Here is a 6,094-nt window from a genome sequence, read left to right on the forward strand (position 1 = left end):
CTCCCCTGCGCACTGCGCTCCTCACCCCCTGCGCACTGCTCTCCTCTCCCCTGCGCACTGCGCACTGCTCTCCTCTCCCCTGCGCACTGCGCACTGCTCTCCTCTCCCCTGCGCACTGCGCACTGCTCTCCTCTCCCCCTGCGCACTGCTCTCCTCTCCCCTGCGCTCTCCTCTCCCCTGCGCACTGCTCTCCTCTCCCCTGCGCACTGCTCTCCTCTCCTCTCCCCTGCGCACTGCTCTCCTCTCCCCTGCGCACTGCGCACTGCTCTCCTCTCCCCTGCGCACTGCGCACTGCTCTCCTCTCCTCTCCCCTGCGCACTGCTCTCCTCTCCCCTGCGCACTGCGCACTGCGCTCCTCTCCCCTGCGCACTGCTCTCCTCTCCCCTGCGCACTGCTCTCCTCTCCCCTGCGCACTGCGCACTGCTCTCCTCTCCCCTGCGCACTGCGCACTGCTCTCCTCTCCCCTGCGCACTGCGCTCCTCACCTCTGCGCACTGCGCACTGCTCTCCTCTCCCCTGCGCACTGCTCTCCTCACCCCTGCGCACTGCTCTCCTCTCCCCTGCGCACTGCTCTCCTCTCCCCTGCGCACTGCGCACTGCTCTCCTCTCCCCTGCGCACTGCTCTCCTCTCCTCTCCCCTGCGCACTGCTCTCCTCTCCTCTGCGCACTGCGCTCCTCACCCCTGCGCACTGCATGTTTATGCACTTAATCATTTTAATTATTTTTCACCAGCCAAGGGCCTTTAACCACCCCAGAAGTGGTATATATCATTATTAAATGCTTTAAGAATTGATCGAGTGGTTGAAAGCCACTCTGGATCCCTCCTAATAGGCAGCTTGGGTGTTCCAGTGCCTTTACAGGGTTAACAGCATTAGTACTTCAATACAGATACTGTTATCATATGCTTAGCCTTCAGGCTATAAAATGCACAAAGCTAAAGCGCCCACCGCTACGTTCTAGAACAACAATATATCACTCTCTACAGCTAAAATATAAACCCTATACCTTATAGCAGTGCATCAATATAAAAGAGATGCTAAATTCAAATACATGCTTACCTTCCAGTATATATAAGTGTAGTGTAGGATATATTGAAAAATAAGAACTGTCTTCAAAAGGACTTGACTTCAACCAAACAGCCATCCGTTTTTCAGAGATCTCCAGAGCATGGACCACACAGTCGAACGATACTCGACTGGGGTTTTACCATGGTTTTTTATAGTATTTTCCCCTCCATTGAATACATCAGGAGTCCCAATTAAATCTGATCATCAATCTGCCTTGACACATCTTATCTTTGAGTTAATTATATATTCTAGAAGGATCTGGTCAACTCTTTTTTAAAACTAACTGGAGTTACATAACAGCCTTCAAAATTAATTGGATAGAACTTATTTCCAAAAATATTGGAACATGATCTCGTAGCTTCTCTTTCTCCAACCCCTCCTTTTTCTAAAAAGTCAGGATCCTTGTTATAATACCTCACAATACAATACAAGTTTATATGTGTATTACAAATATATAACATCAACTTTCTACGTGATTATATTAACCTGAGCCTAGTATATTCCCTCTGAGCAACATATCTCACCACATTTTCAGTTTAGTTTACTTTCATATACAGGTATGTTAACAAAGTGTAGAACAAAAAGACTGTAGGGGTTTATCACAAGCCTTTGAATAAGCGTACAGTGGTCACTTCAGTTATTTCCATTTAAATTTGAGCTATAATAAAACCTGTTAAATATAATAGCCTTATATTAACTTGTACCATGCTTGGTTATCACCCATAACATATATTCTGTTTTCTACTGTTTGTGATCCCCTCCCCTCCTGTCCCCTCCTGTCCCCTCCGTCCCCTCCCTGAGGCCTATTGGCTCACGCACACGCGCATGGTCCAATCGCTCAGACCCTCGGTCCCGCGCAAACAGCTGGTTGGAACCGAGCACAAACCACAGTGCAGCCAACACAGACCCCATCTACATACAGCTGCACTGTGCACGTGACACCACACACACTGCTACTCACAGGCTCACGCAGGGTGACACATACAAACCGTGGGGAGGATAGGATAGCACACAGCGATACACAACATCGAGCTCTGCAGCCACGGCGTGGAGCGCTCTCTCTAAGGTGGTGATGCTGGGATCTCTCCCTGGGCCTGTGGCTCTGGCAGCACGGTAGGTCTCTCTCTCTCTCTCTCTGACAAGTTCTGGATGTGCTGGTGTGTGTATGGGTGTCTCTCTCTCTCTCTCTCTCTCTCTCTCTCTCTCTGTGTTCTGGATGTGCTGGTGTGTGTATGGGTTGTCTCTCCTCTCTCTCTCTCTCTCTCTCTCTCTCTCTCTCTCTGTGTTCTGGATGTGCTGGTGTGTGTATGGGTGTCTCCTCTCTCTCTCTCTCTCTCTCTCTCTCTCTCTCAGCACAGCCGCCTCTATTCCCCGCCGTCGTTACTCTTTCATTGATATGGCGCTGCAGTCTCTCATTGGTGGCGGCATGGCATGCTCTCACTGGCAGTGTGGGGCACTTAATTTCCAGGCTACTTATTTTCCATGAAACCGTGACTGTGTATTCTTGATCTGCCCTGTTAAGTATAGTTTACACCTGTATTTAATAAAACTATGTTCATTGCCCAACAAAGGTGTTGTCTAGCTTATATAATCTGGCATTCTGCCTGGCTGATCCCACCCCGATCAGAAAAATCGAGTGCTACACGTGTTCATCATCAATCTACCACAGAAATTAATGATTTAAAAAAAAAAAAAAATTGGCATTGCCAAATTCAAGCAACAGTATAGCACAAATACATACAATAGACACCGTCAACAATATATATGCATATTAAAGTTGTGTGCAAAAGTATGTTCAATTAAAATGTTATTCATATTAACTACATTTCTTTACATAAAAATCTGTTTGTTACACAAATAAAATACATTAAAAAAGTATAAAGTTTGCAATATAAACCCTGTATGGGAATCAAACCCAAGACATGCTTCTAATGCAGCTTGCAGTGCAGACACCCAACTTTCACATCACAGTTTGTCCTTCCATTGCACGGCATCTCGGACTCACTCCGGGTTATCACATGGTTTCACAGTTAGGCGCTCCAGTCAAGTCCACATGCATTCTCCCACTCATGGCTATCCCACCTCCTACTTATAGCCTGCAGGGGACCCGTCCACTACACGCACACACCCACACTAAAGACGTGCCCTGTACCTGTACAATACACAGATCATTAAAACGAGACATAACAAACAAGACAAACACAATGTCCTGGATGCCGCCATCGCCAGGGTCGTGACATACCACCCCTCGTCCCCAAGGGAAGGACAAAGTCTCGGAAACGACTGCCGGGGTAGGAATCCTCAGCCCGGGGTCCCCAGGAGTGGAAGGAAAGGGACTGTCCCAAAGGGGTGGATCAGGAGGGGGCAGCGGAGGACTGTCAGGAGCTACGGACTGGACGGTGCTGGGTGTCGTCCCAGGTAGGAGGGCCAACTGATCCCGATGCAGCACTACCTTGCATCCTCTGGGAGGCAGCTGCACCCGGTAAGCCACGTCCCCGATCCTCTCCAGGACTTGGCAAGGCCCGAGCCAACGGCCTCACTGTTTTTGAGGTTGAAGACCCACACAAGCTCCCCGGCAGCAAAGTGGCGCCCCTGTACACGGAGGTATTGGATCCAGTACTGAAACGCCTGGAGCTGATCAATCCAGCAGGCGACCTGTCCCTTTGGCTCCCGGAATTCCAGGAGCCACTGCAGGGCAGTGTGGTCATTTGGAGTGGTGAAGGGGAGCCCACAGAGAGTGATGGACCCCCTCCACCACCACAAGCAGCTCCCGTCGGGTTACACAATACCAACGCTCCGCCTTACAGAGCGACCGGCTAAAATATGCCACCACATGCTCCCGTTCAGGACCCGGCTGGGACAAGACTGCCCCAATCCCCTCATTGCTCCCATCCATGTCCAGCAGGAAGGGAGAACAGACATCCGGGGAGGACCAGTACCGGGGACTGGCGCAGTGCGCTTCGCAGGGATAAGTTCTTCACTGTGCGACATAATTCTTGAACCCAACATCTGAGAAACCGGTTTGTAGAGTGTGCCACAAATCCTTGACAACCCACCTCCACTGGGTAAACCCATCCCCTCCTCACTGTTCTGCTTCAGCAGCAAGTTGAGCACATCAGGTGGAAAAATAAGCCATTGACCAACATCTGCCAGCATTTTCCAGTCTCTAGTAGCTTCTAGTTGTCCTGGGCGAGGCTTGATTTTAACACCTTTTCTTGGCGTTTGCTCTCCTGGACGGAGGAATATTGTCTTTTGTGTGTAATGCTTTGATGGAACTGGTGGCAACGTATTGGTCAGGTTACACTTGTCTTCCAATGCTAAGGCCAAACATCGCAGCACCTGGTCATGGCGCCAAGTAAACCGTCCTTGGCCAAAACCCACCTTGCATCCTGTCAAAATGTGCCTTAATGTTGCAGGTGACGAACACAAAGGACATGAGGGATCCTCACCCACCCAGAGGTTTAGGTTCTGTGGTGATGGGAGAAAAATCATATGTTGATCTGATGAGGAAACTGATCCTGCTCTGTTCTATTGTCCATAGAGCTTGCCAGCCGATCTTGCGTTGTTCCACATTCCCATCTCATCCATTCTCCCTGCTTGGCCTTGGAAACGGCCTTTACACACCTCATGCTCTCCTCCTGCTTTTGCAACTCATTGAATGCCAGCTTCCTCCGTTGAGCTGGGGCTGGCTTGTGCCATGTAGGAGGAGCTGAACCGAGACCAAGACCCCCTCTTCCATGCTGAACACTACCCATTTTGATGATCTAATAATTACTTCCATTGCCATGGTAACAGCCAGTGGAGAAATGGTGCATCCTGCCATTATTCCAACTTCTAGGCATTGCCATGTAGTGCTGAATTCTGAAGTTGAAAAACTAAATTGCAAATCTCCACCGTAGGCTTTCACAAAATGTTATTGTCATCGGTACACTGAAAAAAAATCAAGTGCTGCACAAAGTCGTTCATGTGGCACTCCCTCTCCTTTTCAGCTGATTTCAGCTCCTTTTGTTGCCAGATTACGCTGATGTGTTCTAAACATCCTGGCAAACTTGGAATGCACGCTTTTTGTACTGAAGTGTCAATGAAGCAGTTCTGTAATAGGTAAATTGACATTCTCCGAGTAATAATGCTGAAGAAAATCTTGCCTTCTACGTTTAATAGGGAAATAGGGCAAAGCCGACTGATGCTCGTAGAATCTTTTCATTTTGGTATCAAGACCCCATCTGCTCGGCACCATGCTCTTGGTACAACCTGTTTTTCCCATGCCACTTAATTTCCACAGGATTCATAGAACTCTTGAAGCACTTTTGAACACTCTGTATGGAACTCCATCAGGCCGTGGAGATGATGATGCCCTTGCTTATTTCACACCTGGGATGTCTGAAGGAATTGACATAGGCTCCTGCCTTTTTGAATCTGTATGTTTCCTCCAAATCTCTCTCCAGCTCAAACTTGGTTGATTTTAATGTGCCATTTCTCTCACTGGTGAATATCTTCTTTACAAATTTGACGATCTTTATGAAAGTTAGTTCTTGCACGCTCCTCCTTTTTGAAACGCTTCCATAGGCGCTCAGCTCTGCGCAATGTTGCAAGCTTATCTTTTAGTACCACAGGGATCATTATTAGGTCCTCTGCTCTTCCTAACCTATATTAATGACTTAAGATTCTGGTATAGTAAGCAAACTTAGTACACAAAAACAGGAGTGGCAAACACTATTGCAGCAGCAAAGGTGAGTCAAAATGATCTAGACAGCATTCAGAACTGGGCAGACACATAGCAAATGACATTTAATAGAGGGTAAGGGTAAGGTACTGCACGCAGGAAATAAAAATGTGCATTATAAATATCATATGGGAGATACTGAAAATTGAAGGAATTCATCTAGACAATGCGGAGAAGCTAAAAAAAAAAAAGGCCAACAAAATGTTTGGATATATAGTGGAGTGTTAATAATAAGGACTTTACAATGCATTAGTAAGATCTCATCTAGAATAGTGTTTTTAGTTCTGGTCATCTCGCTACAAAAA

Source organism: Polyodon spathula, chromosome 46 (genome assembly GCF_017654505.1).
Source record: "Polyodon spathula isolate WHYD16114869_AA chromosome 46, ASM1765450v1, whole genome shotgun sequence".
Taxonomy (NCBI): domain Eukaryota; kingdom Metazoa; phylum Chordata; class Actinopteri; order Acipenseriformes; family Polyodontidae; genus Polyodon; species Polyodon spathula.